This window comes from Hyaena hyaena, unplaced genomic scaffold (genome assembly GCF_003009895.1).
Source record: "Hyaena hyaena isolate Hyena2069 unplaced genomic scaffold, ASM300989v1 scaffold_4, whole genome shotgun sequence".
Classification (NCBI taxonomy): Eukaryota; Metazoa; Chordata; class Mammalia; order Carnivora; family Hyaenidae; genus Hyaena; species Hyaena hyaena.
Window position 1 is genome coordinate 554519 of NW_024080636.1, and position 17270 is coordinate 571788.

A 17270-nucleotide genomic window follows, 5' to 3' on the forward strand; every position below is an offset into this window, starting at 1 on the left:
GAGGAGGTGGTCTGCAAACAGGCAGAGTCCTGGGCGGGGGGGGGAAGGAATGCTGCAAGTTTGGAAGACACTACACTTCAGCAATAACCAGGCCCTTTGCCTTCGCGAGATCTCCTCGGATGGCTTCGGCTGGGCCCTGCTGAGGGGGCCTTGTTCCCAAACCCTGACCTTAAAGAACTTGCCTTCGGGCCAGGCTGGCAAGTGGTACTGGGAGCTTGGCTTGCTTGGATGGGCTCTGGGTGGCTCCTGGGCGCTTGGGGCCTGACGCTGCAGCAAAGGGAGGTAACGGGTGGCTCACGCTTTGTGATCTGTAAAGCATTTCCCTTAGGAGATGGTGTGAGGGGTGGAGCAGAGTGGGCAGGCCCATTTCCCATACGTGGAAACTGAGTCCCGGAGATGTTGAAGTGGCCAGTTCAGGCTCTCTGAGCGCTGTGGCAGCAGAGAGTCTGGAGTTCTGCAGGTGGCCAGAACCTGAGTGTGTGGACTATGAAAAAGTGCACCCAGTGATCAAAAGGGGTGGATTCAGAAGCCAGAACCTGGCCCCAGGTCTCTGCCGGTGGTCAGACCTGTGTTAGCCCTGGAGCTTCGCTCTCCTCACCCAGAAGTGCGGATGCTGGGCCACCGTGACGATGTCAAGGTCATGACCAAGCAATGAACCCCCTCCCAGGGTGGCGGCCTCCAGGCTGAAGGGCCCCTGGGCCCTCCCTCTTATGCATCTGCTCCCGGCAGCAACCCCTGCTCCAGGGGCCTTGTGCTGCCTCCCTTGCCGTGCTGATTGTTTTGTTCTGGGGTGCTCCTCCAGGGCGGGAGAGGTCACAGGCGGCTCTGCTTCACCCTCCCTCCCAGCGCTGCTCTGGCCCTGAGCGATCGCGGCTGTCGGGGAGACAGCGTGCATGTCAGTGCACGTGTCTGCGTGTTCCTGTGTGCTAGAATCTGGAAGAGGGACATGGGACCCGGGAAGATCGAGGGGAGGACAGATTGGGGTTCGGGGGTTGGCTTCTGACGCTGGCCAGCAACGTCCACTTTCTGGGGCCCAGATGTCATCTTCTTTAATCCGCACGGCGGCCCTGAGTAGCGTGCACTGCAGTTCCATGCACAGACCAGGGAAGTGACTTCCCTAGTGTCGCCACGTTAAAAGTGGCTGGGCATGGAACACGTCCCGGTGTGTCTGACACGGAGCCATCCCTTTATCCTGAACCTTGTGGCCCCAGAACTAGCAGACACGCATGGAGGGTGGTCTGAGCGAAGCAGGGTGTGTCTAGAGGTGGGACTAGCTGAAGGCGGAGAGAAGCTTGCCCGGGGGTGGAGGGGTGGGTCATGGGAGACGGCGTTTATTCCTGGAGGGCTCCAGATGCTATTCCCAGGCGCTTGGCTTTGTTCCTGGAGCTCCCGTGTCTAGGAGTTAGGGGATTGGCCGCGATGGCCTGGCCAGGACAAGCCAACAGCGTTAAGGGTTGGGTGAACGGTCCCTCTGCCCTCCTGATCCTGTGACCTGTTCATCACAAAAGCACAAACTTACACTAACTCGCACAGATCTGGCCCCGGGGAGAGTGGGGAACTTGGTGCCGGGCACCCCAGGCCATCTGCTTGAAGGGCTCTGTGGACTAGTGGCTGGCAGGCCCCTTGGCATCCACACAGATGGACCCAAGACCTGATGGGGCCATGGCCTACAGCTGGCCAAACCCTCTCCCTGTCCCCTGCCTGACTGCCTTTGCACCTGGCAGCCCCCTAAAGGATGAAGCGTGCACAGTTTCAGCCCGTTGGCCCGTCTTCCCGCCAGATCCTTCCCTCGAGCCTTCTGTTTCCAGGGCCACCTCGGGCCCTCTTTGCTGCGCTGTGTAAGGGCTTGGGGGCTTAGAAGCTGCTCTTTAGCCCAGATACACATACTTTTTTTGTCTTTGTGCAATAATCAGTGTTCCTGGTGGAGCCTCGGCTTAGCTGGGGCCTGGGGAGGAGGCAGAGGCCGCCTCCTCCAGGAAGCCCTCAGCCTGGCCCTGCCGCTGTGACTCTCGCACTCTCAGTTGCTGTACAGTTTCTACGGTGTGAATGAACTTCCCTCCTAGTTGCTGACGGCGCTGGTCCCTGCTGGCCCAGATGGCCCGGGCATAGAGAAACCAAGTGGCAGCTGCCACCATGTTGTTTTGAATAAAAACCCAGAAGCCTATTTCAGAAACTTTCTGTGTCTGTGCTGTTTTCTTTCTGTAGCAGGTTGGGTGTGGAGCTGGGGGCGGGGGTGTCCCAGGGGTGGGGTGGTGATAGGTTCTCCATCACGCTCAAGCTGTGGGGCTTAGGGTGTCTGGGACCTAGAAAAGTGCCCCATGGAAAGGTCCTCCTGTGGGCGGGGTCTGCTGGGCCAGGAGGAGGCGGAGCCTGGTGCGCATGCTCTGATTCTGTAGCTAAGATGCTGAACCTCTTGGGGAGTAATAATCTCATCACCCTCAGCACTGTTAACTGAATTCATAGTCTGCGTCTTATTAGGACTCTCTTGGCTGCAAAGGACAAAAACCCAATTCGAGTGAGCTTAAGAATAAAAGGAAGAGGGGCGCCTGGGTGGCTTAGTCGGTTAAGCGTCCGACTTTCGCTTAGGTCATGATCTCGCGGTTCGTGGGTTCGAGCCCCGCGTCGAGCTCTGTGCTGACTGCCAGCTCAGAGCCTGAAGCCTGTTTCAGTCTGTCACTCCCTCTCTCTCTGACCCTCCCCTGCTCACGCTGTCTCTCTCTCTCTCTATCTCCTAGAAATAAATAAAACATTAAAAAAAAAAAAAGAATAAAAGGAAGAGCCAGAGAGAAAAGGAAAAGAGAGAGGAAACCAATAAAACATAAGAAGAAAACAACTTAGTGGCTCAAATAGCTAAAAAGCCCAGAGATGGCGTCAGCTTCAGACACAGTTGGATCAAGGGCTCCACCTCTGTTAATAGGGCACAGCCTCTCCTCACCTCTTGGATCAGTTTCCTTCTGTGTTTGCTGCCCTCCTCCCCTAGTGGTGGCCAGTAGCCCAGGCTGTCTACCCAGCCCCCGATGAATGAGAGTTTCTCTCCCTGACAGTCGTGCAAAGCCCATGGAATCTCATCAGCTGACCTGGGTATGTGCTATGGAGATGCCATGCTCTGATTGGCCAAGCCTGAACTCTGGGATCCAGGAGTGGGGTGACCCACTTGCTTAGGAGCAGGAAAGGGACAGACTGCTGTGTACTTGCCAGGAGGACGGAACACGCCAGGCCTGGGGCGTGGTCCCTGGGAAGGTCAACCGTCACAGCTGCCCTCTAAGATGAGGCAACAGGCCCAGCGAAGTCCAGAGACTGGGCATCCACAGGCTGTGAGAGCAGAACAGCCGAGCTGGTGGCGAGAGGGGCTGCCCGTCCCCACCAGCCTCATCTGGGCCTCCTGTCCCCCGCATGTATCCTTTCTCTCTCTCCCTGGGGGCATGGCCGGGTCAGGGACATGGGGGCGTCAGCTATGACCTCCAGGGCATCACCTCCATCTCTGAGGCCCTGCCCACTCTGAAAAACGGGGTGAGCTAAGGCTACCTTTTGTTCTCTTACCCCTGTCTCCCGTTTTTGTCTTCTGATCCCTTTCTGGTGGCCGCTGCTGTTCTTGGAGACAATAGCAAAATTATTGCCACCATCCAGGTTCCTCCGAGGGACCCGGACATGGTGCTCCAGGCTGACTGCCAATGGGCTCAGAGGGCTAAGCTTTCCTTGCTCTGGGTGTCTCAGGTTGGGGGAGGGGCGCCTTAAAGGCCTTTGTACCTCTCCATCTGCCTCCCTGCAGACAGAGCAGTGGTGCAGGGAGCTCAGGTGAACCTGAGGCGTATGCACACGTGCAGCGGGGGTACCTGAGTGCAGGTCCCCCCACACCTGCTGCGGAGCCCGCACCTGCGAGAGCAGGCTGCCTGCCGTCATCCAGAGAGGGATCCTACCCCCGTTTCTAGCCTGTCTGAACCCTGGGGCCCTTGGCCAGCTGGCTGTCCCTCCGGAGCCTCATCCCTCACCTGTGAGGCCTGGGTTAGCTGCCCAGCTGTGGCCTCGGGCCGAGAGGTCCCCAGGGAGCCCTGGCTCTTGGGGAGACATCTGGTTCCAGCCCTTCCTCTCCCAGCCTCGTTGAGACAGAGCTGCTGGATCCCCCCACCTGGCCCCTCAGACCCCATGTATCCCAAACCCTGAGATGGCCATCCCCAACCACCCAGCCCCTCCTGAAAACCAGGATGCTGGCCTTGACTCCTCCCTCCACCCCTGCCTCCATCGACCCAAGCCTGCCCTTCCGCCTGCCGTGAGCCTCTCCGGATCACCCTTTCCCCTTCTCCCCACTCTGCTGCCTGCTAAGGCCTCGTCACCTGGGGTGACCCCGCATGGTCACAGAGCTCCCAGAGCCAGCACCGGGTTCCCACCAGACCCAGTGGCCCCCTCCTTCCGGGCTCTGGGCTGCCGGCAAGGTGAAGTCCTGACCCCTCGGCTGGCACGTCCCCGATCGCTGCCTTGTTTGCTCCTGCGGTCTCTGTCCCCACCCAGCCACTGCCTCCTTGTTCTCGGAACCCTTGCGGCCAGGTCTGTTCTCGGCTGTCCTTTCCCAGGTCTTTCCTTCTGGGGGTCACTTATGCGCTGCCCACCCCACGCCGCTACCCCCAGCCCAGGCCCCTCTCTGGCCATCACCTTGCCCTGCTGCCTGCCAGAAGGCAAGAGAGGCAGGTGTGCAGGGCCCCCAGAATGACAGACCTTAGCTGACAGACCGGAGGCCTCAGGCAGGCTCTGGCTTCATTCCCTCCGCTAACACTTGCGAGGATGATAAGGTGACTAACGGCAGCTAGTGGGTCCCGAGCCAGCTGGATGCTGGGGCCACAGAGAAGATCCCAGTGAGGCCCTGCCTGGGGCTCCTCGCACATGGGCCCCAGCCACTGTGCTCAGGCCCCGCTGCAGGGTGACCGGTGCTGGGGAATGCGGGCCTTGTGGCAGTAGCCCCTTGGCTGAGCTGGGCACCTGGTTTACTCTTTCTGTCCCCAGTCTGTCTAAACATGGCCTTGGCCCTGACCACCTGAGTCTGCCCTCAGTGTCCTGAAGGATGAGATCCACCCTCCCATGCCTCACCTCTTCTCTTTCTCCCTTTTCCCTGGCGAACTCTTACTTAACCTGCTCCTGTCTCATCTCAAATGTCGCTTCTTCCAGGAAGCCTCCCAAGCTGCTCTGTGGCTTTGTCTGCTGCCTGAGTTCTAGCCCAAAGACAATGACCATAGTCCCTCCTCCCAGCCCAGAGCTTGGTGCCAGCCTGAGCCTCAGCAAATGTCAGCTACGTGCCTGTGTTTTGGAAGCAGAAGAGATCTAGAAGACCCGCTACACCCGTCTCTCATTTCTCTACCGGAGGAAACTGAGGCCCAGAGAGACAGAATAGTGTACTCTGGGTCACACAGGAAGGCAGCGCCAGGGGTGACTGTCACCTGCACGGCCACGGCCCCCTCTACAGCTGCTTTGGTTCCCCAGGGAGAGGGCCCTGCTTTGTTTTCCTCTCCCTTACCCATTAATAAGGCGATTGAAAGCAAGTTGCTGCCAAGGAGAGAGATTGACTTTAAAAAAAACAACCCAAGAACACTTTAAGAGAATGAAAAACTTCAGTCATCAGCACTTTTTATTTAGACCTGAATTCATGCATTTTAACCAAATAGGCACTGGCACGTTAGGTATTAATATATGTGCAATTATGCAAAACCACTATTATGGCTGTAATGAAAATTAGATTCTGACTAGGCGGTGGCATGCCAGGAGGGATGCGTCCTCTGGATTCCAGCGCTGTGACCTCGGATCGCTGTTGCCATGGTAACGTTGCTGCCTTGGGACTGTGTGGACAGGAGGCTGGTCCTGTGGGGAAGGGCAGCCGACAAGGCTGGCCTGGGCTAGTTTGGACCTGCGGACCCCATATCTGGGCCAGGCCACGGGCAGCTCTGTTCTCCTGGACAGAGGCAGTCCCGATCACCAGTGGGAGGTGGTGCAGTGGGCAAACACAGCAAACCCTCAGTGCCCCCAGGCCACCCACATCCTCTGGTTCTCCTCCTTGACCGCCCTTCCAGGGAGGCATCCCTTCCATCTTTCCAAAGATATTTGTTGAGCACATACTATGTGCTAGGCCTATGCCAGGTACTAGGATGCAGTTACAGGGCCCTAAACTTGTGAGCCTGCATCTCAGAGTGGGGGACATATAATAAGGAGCAGACACATGAGCAAGGTCGTTTCAGAGCCTGCCAGTGCCAGGAAGCCTATGGAGCAGGTGACATTTGTGACAGGGAGTGACCAGGGCAGGGGAGGGGTGGTCCTCCCTCCTTCCATCGGGGTGGTCAGGGACGACCCCCTGGGAAGCCAGTCGTTTGAGCCAAGGCTTGAAAGAGGAGAGCGAGACAGCCATGCAAATGCATCAGCGACCCTTCAAAGACAGGGTGGCCGGATAAAATAGGACACACAGTTAAATCTGACTTTTACAGTTAAATTTTAAACTGCAAATAATTTTTTAGTGAAAGAGTGCAATACTGGGGACATTCTTACACTAAAAAAATAATCTGTTGTTTATCTGATATTCGAATTTTTATTTACTAACTCTGGTGAGCCTATCAGAGAGGGGAAGGGGTGGTCGGAGCAGAGGGTGGTAGAGGTGGTCTGCACCCTGCCCATAAGCCTGCCCTGGGCGCCCTGGAAGGCTGTTCATGTTTTCTTTCTTTCTTTCCTTTTTTTTTTTTTTTAGAAACCTTTCTTTTTTTATTTTTAAATGTTCATTTCTTTATTTTGAGGGAGAGAGAGCAGGGAGGGCAGAAAGGGAGAGAGAGAGAGAGAGAGAGAGAGAGAGAGAATCCCAAGCAGGCTCCACGCTGTGAGCACAGAGCCTGATGTGGGGCTCAATCTCACGAATGGTGCGATCATGACCTGAGCCAAGATCAAGAGCAACTGCTTAACTTACTGAGCCCCCCAGGCACACCTCTCTGCCAGTTTTGACCCTATGTCCCTTCTGACCCTGAGCCGGGACACCCTCTGACCCCGTCTCTGCCTGCCCCACCTGTGCAAGGCCCCTGGGTGCTCAGGTCTTCACCCACCACCAGCTCAGTGTCCCATTAGGACCTCCCACTGCTGCCTCCTTCACCAGGCTTCTTGATCCTCAGCCGACCACAGCCTCTACGTGGGCACTGCCACCTTGGAAAACCTCCTATGACTCCAGGCTGTCCCCACACTCTGCTGATTCCCACTCAGCAACTCACTGTTTTTTTTTTTTTTGATTAGCCATGTATATTTTTGCATCGTGGTAGCATACATATAAAATTCACCATTGTAACCATTTTTCAGTTTCTGCGTAAGTGGCATTACCACTCATGATGTTGTGTGACTATCACCATCATCCATCTCCAAAACTGTTCATTTTCCCAAACTGCAATTGCCCCCATGAAACAGCAACTCCCCCTTCCCCTCCTCCATCCTGCTTTCTGTCTGCATGAACTTGACGCCTCCAGGGACCTCATGTAAATGAAATCATATGGGGTTCATCTTAAAAAAATTTTTTTAATGATTATTTTTAAGAGAGAGAGAGAACGTACAAGTAGGGTAAGGGCAGAAAGGGAGACTGAGGATCTGAAGCAGGCTCCAGGCTCTGAGCTGTCAGCACAGAACCCGATGTGGGGCTCGAAGTCACGAACTGCGAGATCATGACCTGAGCCAGAGTCAGGTGTTCAACTGACTGAGCCACCTGGGCGTCCCTGGGGTTTCTCATTTTGTGACTGACTTACTTGACTGAACAATGTCCACAAGGTTCATCCACATCCGCAGTGTGTCAGAATTTCCCTCTGTTTTACAGCGGAATGATACTCTGCTGTGTGGTTGGACTACGTTTTGTTTCTTGAGGGACCCCGGGGTGGTTTCCGCCTTGGGCTGCAGGGAGTTAGGCTGTACACGGGTGTGCGAATGTCTGGGCAGGTCCCTGCCTTCGGAGTTTTGGGTGCATCGCTGGGGTGGAATTGCTGATGCTAATTGCAAGCTCATGGATTTGAGGAGCTGCCCCTCTGTTTTCCGCAGCAGCTGCACCATTTTATGCCGCACGTAGCTCCTTGCTCAGAGGTGAAGTCTGGCTAATACTTGGAAAGCTCATCGATGTTTGTCTTTCTTTTTTTTTTTTTTTTGCCCCCTTCCTCCCTTTCCATTCCCCTCCCTCCCTTTTTGGCAGGCTCCTTGCCTCAGGGGAGATGTGTGGCTTTCCCTGATGGTGCTCAAGACTTCCTGGTTTTATTTCCAGAAGCCCAAAGTGGAGGTTGGTGAGTTTTCAGGGAAGGAGGAAGAGAGAGGGGAAGGGTGAGGCATGCCTTGTCCCTCCAGCGATGGGGCCTGAGCTCCACTCGGGTGGGGACTGGGGCTATGGTCTCACCCAGAGAGGAGGGGCCGTGGGGAGCACCCCCCTGGCCAAGAACCACCATCTATAAGCCTTGAGCCTCCAGGGCCCACAGGCTCAAGGGACAGAGGACCCACCTGAGGCAAGCCCTGGGGGGTTTGGGGGGAAGCCCCAGAAATGACTGCGTTGATTCTTGGAGAACAGACAGGTTGTATTTCATGCCTCTGAGCTCCCGGGCGAGACACCTCTCTCCACAGCTGTTGTACTGACACATTCATCCCGAGGTGGGTGGCAGTGCCTGCTGGGCTGTGCCCTCTTCCCTGGGGTCGGGTCTGATCTCCCCCTGCACAGCTGCCCGGGGACCCTGAGCCCGCTTCTGTGGCCTGGCGCCGGGCAGAGTCAGGCTGGCAGCTTTGGGGATGCCCTATCTTCAAGCCAAGATGTAAGCACCTGGGGGATGTGGCTTTGAGCTTTCCTGAAAGCAGATGCTGGGTCCTGGAGGGAGGTCTCCCCGGTGCTGGAGCTGATGTTCTCTGTCTGCTTCATTTCGATCTCTTCCTGCCCTGGTCTCGTTCAGTCTTCTCTGACATTCGCTCCTCCCTCTCTGTCTCTCTTCGTCTGTGTCTCTCTGTCTCTTCCTCCATCTCTGGTTCTCTGCTGCTTTCCCTGGCCATTTCCCTCAGGTTTACAATGAAAGCAAGCACACAGGGACCCAGCCCCCAGTCCGGGCTCACGGCCCCGCGGAGTGAGGCTCTGCTCGTCTCCGGGCAGACCAGGGACGAGTCACATCCTGGGCCTGGGTCTGTGCTCTCTGTCCTTGCATGGTGAGTTTGTGTTTTGCCCGCACTCTTGTCTCCTGTGTCTCCTACGAAGGTAAAAGTTCCTTCCTGCCATCAGCCCAGTGCGTGACCATGGCCCAGGGTCACCCTTCCTGGGCAAATGAGGGGACAGCCAGCTGTGCAGGTGTTGAAAGTGAGAGCAGTCTTCTGGTCACACAGAACCATCAGGACCTGCCAGCTAAACGTAGAACCCGGTAAGCTACTCACCCCCCCCCCCCGGGGCATCCTGATTGCGGGGTTTCCCCCAAGCACTTCTTCCTGGGAGGATGGTGGAGGCCAAGGTCAGGACCCCAGGGCCCTGGTCAGCTTTGGGTAGGGAGGAGCATCTTCCTACCCAGGAGGCGATGCTGGGGGACACAGACCAGGGTCTGGCACCATGATCATCTCCCAGAGTCAGATGAGCATCTGGAGAACAAGGAAGGCCGATCTGGCTGGTGACAGGCATGTCCCACCTGAGAGGGCAGCTTCCCAGGTGCTTCACAACGATCCTGCCTCCCAGTCCCCAGGTCCCCTCCTTGCTGTGGGCTGGACCTAGTGACTTCTTTCTAGTGAATAGCAAATGTAACACGAGGTCACTTCTTCAGCCTAATGCTCTCCCATCTGAGCTATTTCAGCCAGATGTCAGGGGTCACTCCAGGGAAGTCACTTCATTTCTTTTTAATGTTTATTTATCTATTTATTTTGGGACGAGGAGGGGCAGAGAGAGAGAGGGAGAAGGAGAGAGAGAATCCCAAGCAGTCTCCACAATCAGCGTGGAGCCCGGCGCAAGCCTCGATCTCACGAACCGCAAGATCTTGAACCTGAGCTGAAATCAAGAGTCAGACGCTTAACCGACTGAGCCAGCCAGGCGCCCCCAGGAACATCACTCCTGGAAGTCGGCCCCAAAGAGCTCTAGCTTCCGCCTTGCAGGTCGTCCCTCCCCCACCTCACTCACTTCCTCTGATGAGAACTGGCTGCTGTGCGGGGATCCGCCCTGTGGGGAGGCCACCTGACAAGGAATTGAAAGGTTCCTCCCTCCAGCCAACATCCGGAGGTGGGGGGGGGGGGAAGAGGCCCCCCTCCCTTCATTTGACAACCCCCCAGGAAGTGATCCTGCCAACACCCCCCTGGGTGAGCTCAGAAGCAAGTCTCCCTCAGTAGAGCCCGGAAATGAGCCAACAAGTCAGTTGCAGCCGTGGGGACCGGAGGACCGAGTGAAGCCTTCAGAAACTGCGAAATCATAAATGTGTTTTAAGCTGCTGAACATTGCAGTAATTTGTTATGTAGCCATCGGCAGCCGATACAAGTACATACTGCACTGCATCACGAAATCATGTCTTCTATTATGTGAAATTCTACTCCAGGCAAATTGCTCTCATCGGAAAGAAGTCAGAACAGTGGTTGCCTCCTGGGAGGAGAGGCAGGACTGACAGCCCTTCAGGATGATGGCAAGGTCCTCTGTTCTGACAGGGGCATTTGTGCTATGTGGGTATATGCCTTTATCAAAATTCAGCAAGTGACTTTCAAGATCTGTGCATTTCAGTGTATGTAAATTTCACGTCCAAAACAGTAACTGCCAATGTATTTAGGGGGAACTGGACCGATGTATTCAGTTTACTTTGAAATGCATCAAAAAATGAGATGAGGGGCGCCTGGGTGGCTTAGTCTGTTAAGCGTCCGACTTTCACTTGGGTCATGATCTCGCGGTTCGTGGGTTCGAGCCCCGCGTCGGGCTCTGTGCTGACTGCCAGCTCAGAGCCTGGAGCCTGTTTCAGAGTCTGTGACTCCCTCTCTCTCTGACCCTCCCCTGCTCACGCTGTCTCTCTCTCTCCTAGAAATAAATAAAACATTAAAAAAAATTAAAAAAAAAACCGATGGGCTGATGGATGGATATTGATAAAGCCAGTATGATTAAATGTAAATGGTAGAATTCTACCAGTATAGTATATGGGTGTTCACTAAAAATTCCTTCACCTTTGCTGTGTGTTTGAAATCTTCATAGCAAAATGTTGGAAACAATCACTTGCTTAGCAAATACGGAATGCTTAATGGTAGAAAATTAGAATAATAGCATTGTGGCATGGATAGTAATTCTAATCGAGGTTTGTTCTGCGCTAGGCATCTGATGAGCCTTTTTCATGTGCATGATCTCATTTCATTTTTACAGCCAGTGCACAAGAAAGCATGATGAGTCTGAATTTACGGATGAGGAAACTGAGGCATGGGGGAGTCACTCCCTCAAGGTCGTGCAGTGAACAAGCAGCAGAGCTGGGATTTCCACAGGTCTGAGTGCTCAGAAGGGTTGAACTGTGTCAGCCTGGGCCAGGGTGGTGTGTGTGGGGTTGGTCATTCTTCTCTGTGCCTCAGCTTCCCAGTCTCTGAAGTGGAGATGCAAACTGCCTTGTGGGTGAAATCTGGTAACTGTGGCTACGTCTTTTGAGGTTCTATCCCTGCAGGCTCCGGGCGGTAGCCGAGAGAAGCTTGTGGACACCTGGGCACGTGGACTTCACCTCTGTGCCCCTACTACCCCCACCAGATAGGTGTTGCCACCGAGGCTAGGAAACAGTGTTCGGCTCAGCCTGCTGTCCCTGAGAGGCTGGACTCTTTAATTCCGGGTCAGTGGCTCGGACACCTGCCCAGGGCTCCTGGGTGCCTCAGTCCCACGTGGTCTGTCCCACGTGGAGAGGTGAAGATGCCTCATGACCCACTGGGCTTCATGGGGCCTCGCCTCCATCCTTTCTTTCACAAGGGAGGAGGCTGGTCAGTCCATCGGCAGCCCTGGCCTGAGAGGAAAGCCTTCTGGCCCTGCTCCTGAACGTATCAATGGGGCACAGGAAGAACTTCTCTGAGTGCACCAGCACCCACAAATATGCCTTTGCACAGGGGCTGGCCCCAGGGACCGGGTGCTGGCCGAGCACAACCAGTGCATCTGGGGCTTCTCGGCCCATCACCATCATGTCAACCTGGAGAAGTGGGTGTTACTGTCCCTGCTTCTGTGGTCAGGGACATGGAAGCTCAGAGAGGCAAAGCCACCTGACCAGCCAACTCTAGGGGCTGTGTTCTTTCTGGCAGGTTCCATGGGCCCTAAGGAGAATGTAAGTGAAAAATAAATGATCCTTGGGGCGCCTGGGTATGTCAGTCAGTTAAGCATCTGACTTCAGCTCAGGTCATGATCTCATAGCTTGTGGGTTTAAGCCCTGCGTCAGGCTCTGTGCTGACCGCTCAGAGCCTGGAGCCTACTTCAGATTCTGATTTCTCTCTCTTCTGCCCCTCCTCCACTCCCACTCTGTCTCTCTTTTCTTCGAAAATAAACATTAAAAAAATTAAAAAAAAAGAAAATAGACAATCCTTCTCAGTGTCTGTGGGCTTGTAAGTACAGTCAAAACTTTGGTTTGCAAGCATAACTCATTCCAGAAACATGCTTGTAATCCAAAGCATTTGTATATCACAGCGAATTTCAAGAACCATTGGCTCAGTTGTGACCATGTGACATTCGTTGTCACATAAGACTCGTATTGCAAGACGTCGCTCGTTTATCAAGTTAAATTTTATTAGAAACGTTTGCTCATCTTGCAGAACAAGTTACTCACAATCCAAGGTTTTACTGTATTCTTAACAGCTAATTAATGGACTAGCCAGTGTTCGCAGATTTCCCACTGCTCTTTAATCCCCAAAACCCAGAGGCTCTACGCCAAACCCTGGTCACCGGAGGAGCAATTTTTCTCTGGAGGGCAGTGCGGTGACCAAAGGTAAGTCCGCATGGAGGTCAGGGGGCTGGTCCAGGCTGTGGGACATCGAGTTGTGGCAAGGACTCTGTGGGCCGATGTGGTTCCCCAGGGGCCTCCCTCTGCGGCAATGGATGGAGCTGGTCCATGATTCCAGCCCCCAGCACAGGTCTCCTCCTCCGTCTGGGATTCATGTCCTGGGGATGGTGAGGCAGAACAGGAGGAGAGTAGGGGATGATGGGTTTTTAAACCCACGTTTAGACTCTGTTTCCCCAAAACCCCGCCTCCCAGGTGGGTAGCCATGGAGTGAGTGCCGATCAGGCGCAATCCACTAACTATCCCTCTCCTGCGGTGGATTTGCGGTGTGAGTGCAGGTATGCAAGGCCTGTCCGCTCTGCCCCTCTCAGCTAGCTCTTCCTGGGCAGAAGCCAGGGAGGCCGCCTCTGCCTCCCGCCACCTTCCATTCCTGCGGTTCCCATGGGCGTGGGGTCCACGCAGATATTTAATGGCAGGTGGGTGGGAGTCAGGCCCAGGAGGGATGTGGAGGCGGGCACAACGTTCCAGAACAAAGTGGAACAAAGTGCAGAATTCTCTTTTTCTTAATGTTTATTTATTTTTGAGAGAGAGAGAGAGAGAGGGCATGAGAGCTGAGGAGGGGCAGGGAGGTGGAGGAGGGGCAGAGAGAGAGGGAGACATAGACTCTGAAGCAGGCTCCAGGCTCTGAGCTGTCAGCACAGCCTGACGCGGGCTTGAACCCACAAACCTTGAGATCATGACCTGAGCAGAAGTCAGACGCTTAACTAAGCTGCCAGGCACCCCTCATAGTGCAGAATTCTCAGCCTCTGGCTTCTTTGTGCTCTCCTCCCTGCCTGAGCAGCCTCTCCCCCGACTCCTTTCTGTCGCAAGTGTGCGAATGCCCACAAGTGTGCAAGTGTGCCCAGCTGGCACGGCACTTTCCCTGCACCTGTCCATGGCATCAGCCACACCTGTCTCTGACTCCTGTGACTTTCCTTCTGTCCTCCTCTGGGACGCTCGGAGTTGGCGTCATGTATGAATCTAAGTCCCCTGAGAGACTGACCGTCAGACTGTCAGACTTTGGGGACCGAGAAGCTCTCAGGCTGTGGTCTGGTCGAGGAGGCTGGGCAGCCTGTGAGAGAGGAGAGAGCACCCGTCAGTTCCCAGCAGGCATCATTCCTTGTCCCTGCGGGCTGTGACCCATCAGCCATCAAGGGAAGGGGTCCAGATGGCGGGCCTCTGCCCTTGCCGGGTCGCCATAGACCCTGACCTGGGAATGTCGCCAGCTGCCAGTTGGCGTTCCTGGGAGAAGACTCGGCAGCGATGACAGGCTCGTGGCCTCTTGAGCACATGTGTGCACAGTGGGCGGCCCATGCATGCCGGCAGTTGCCAAGCAAGGTGCCCTCTGTGGAGCCGAGGTTTTCCAGCGTGGGGCAGGCCTCAGAGCGCTGCCTGCTGGGACCCCTTGCTGCCAGGTGGGCTGGGGGGTCCTAGAGTCCCACTCACTGCACCCAGAGCGGGAGGAGGGAGGGCCTTGTTCTCTGTCCCCAGCGTGCTGGTTGGTGCAGCTGGTACAGCCCAGCCCCTGCCCTCCACCATAGCTGTCACCTCCTTGTCCTGGGGTCACCTGTGTCTGCGTCTATGCCCTTGACACCCAGGACTTCCTGGAGAGCTGGGCCGCATCTAAGTGGTCCGGGGACTGCGGCAGCCAGCACAGTGCTTGGGTCCAAGTCCTGACAAGGCAGGGAAGGGAAGGAAGAGCTTTCTGAGGCCTTATCCCCTCTGCAATGCCAGCGAGCCCCTCAGCCTCTGTGACGGGTGGTCCTGCCTCCGGAGAGCCAGGCGGGATTAAAACGCTTCAAGTCCCTATGCCCTGGGCCAAAGCGTATGTGCATATGATGGTGAACTGCAGAACAGTTATAAGCGGGACTTTAATTCTGGCGCTAGGTGTGCTAGGGAACTAACACTAACGATTGCGGCAGGTGAACCCGAAGTCCCTGCTCCTATAGTGCCTGCAGCGGTAGACAGGTCTTCCAGCAGGGACCAGGGAGGCAGGCACATCCAGGGTGCGGCTCTGGGGTCCTCGCCCTCAGGATTGTGTGGGAGATTTTCATGCGCCTGACCTGAAACCATCGTATCGGGCAGAACCCAGTCACGTGAGCACTCTTAGCTGCAAGGAGGCGGGGGTGGAGGCAGGTGGAGGGTGGGGAGATGGTCTAGCTGCGAGCCCCAAAGGAAGAAGAAATGGTGCGGTGACTGGTTCTGCCACAGTCAGATGCTCTGGGGGTGAGCGGCTGGGGGAACAGGGCACTCTCCTCCTACAGATAACCCGAAAATGCAGGATCAGTCACCACAAACTTTATTCAGTGCCCAGCTTAGTTTGCAAGGAAGGAAGGGAAGTTCCCGAGAACCGGAATGACGAGGGAGCTGAGCCGGAAACAGAAGCACGTGCTGACCTTTGGGGGGTCCCAAAGCATCTGCCCATAACAGGAGCCTCGGAACTTGGGTTTTAACCGCAGCACAGGGGAGCGAAGGCATTTTAATCATGAGCTCATGGAAGATTGGGAGTCGGAAGGGAGACCTTCCCCTCAAGCTGGAAGCTTCAAAGTGGTACGCTGAGCGTATGGCTAACCTTTAAAGACCAAAATACCAGCCAAGACCGACAACAAGGACACTCATTTGTTCCCGCGTCTGCAACGTAGGAGATTTTAGACATTCTTTCCTGAGAATGTGCCAACTTAGATTGACCATTGCTGGGGATTGGGGCCCAAATTTGTAAACTGAGAGGTCCAGAAAACCCCAAGCCAATTAATGAACATAAAGTGGTGTTGGGTTGGCAGCACCGGGGCACATGGCTGGAGCATAACCCCCTTCTTCTGGGTCCCCGAAGCACAGTATCAGGCTCATGGTCTCAAATCGCAAAACACAGGAGCAGACAATCCACGGTGAGTCACAGTCAGCAGAAACCACGCATGCAAAACTAGATCAAAAGATTTCAGATGTTTGATCAGAACAGAATAAAAATAAGCAAGTTAAAAATGTTTAAAGAAAGAAGGATTGAGAACATGGACAAGGTGGGGAGTGGGGAAAGACTATAAAAGTTATCAGAGAGCGATGAGAAAGAGCCAAGTAGAACTTCTGGAAATGAAAAAATGGCATCATGGAGACATGAAACTCGATGGATGGATGGATGGATGGATGGATGGATGGATGGGGTAGCAGCATCCACAGAGGCAAATAGACCCAGTTGAGGGAAAATTAGGGACGACAAGATGGGGCAGAAGCAATGTCCAGGATGCGTAAAACAGGACAGATGAAAATGACACAGAAAATACAGAACAGAGGCCAGGAGGTGGGAGGGTTAGGGCAGAAAGAAATGGAGCCCATCTATTTGGAGTTCTGGAAGGAGAAGAGAATGGATGAGAGTCATTTTTCAAAGAGGTAATGGCTGAGAATCTCCTAGTATTTGATAAAAGATGTGAATTTCAGTCCGGGAAGCATAATAAATCCCAAGCAAGGGACAGAGAAAATTCCACACTTGGACCCATCATGAGGACGCGGGGCAACACTTGATGAGAAGCCGGAGGGAAGAGACAAAGCCACCCCCGAATGGCAAGCACCTGACAGCACAGAGACTAGTCCTGGAAAGTCCTGTCGCCAAATATGAACACAAATGGAGCAGATCCTAGATTTGGATCAAGTAAATATATCTTTCAAGAACGACAGGAAGACACCGTCAGACAAAGGCAAGTGAGTACAGCTCTCACAGACCCTCATGAGAATCCCTTCTAAAGCACAGTGATGGCTGGAGGAACAGGGGGGTCCCAGAGGCAAGAAGGGGGAGTGGGGTGGCCCAAGTGGGAGCGACTTTATAGAGCCATTCTGGTAATGTCCAGCCTGGAGGATAAAACGGGAACAATGTCCACAAGATCCTGGTACTTGCCACAATGATTCTTTGGATGCTCTTTGAAGAAATACCAAATAGTTCATCCTTTCACAAACATTTCTTGTCTGTCTGCTCCCCAGATGCACTCTTGTCGGGGCGATAGGGCACCTGGACAAGAGCCCAGAGTGCTCCCAGGCCCCAAACTCTTGGCCAAGGGGGGAGAATTCTATGACACTGGCTCCCTCGGTGTGGTCTCCTGTACCCCAGCCCGGTGGTTCTCACCGAATCACCTGGAGGACTTATAACCGCTGGGGGCGGTGGGGGGGGACAGGCCCGACCCCAGAGTGGCTGACGCAGCCTGAGAACCTGCATTTCCAACAAGTTCCCAGGCGCTGCTTGTCCCAGACCAAAGTCTGAAGACCTCTGCTCTAGCCTAAAGGTCCCCAAGTCTCTCCAGTCTGTGGCAGGGTTAACAATCCCTC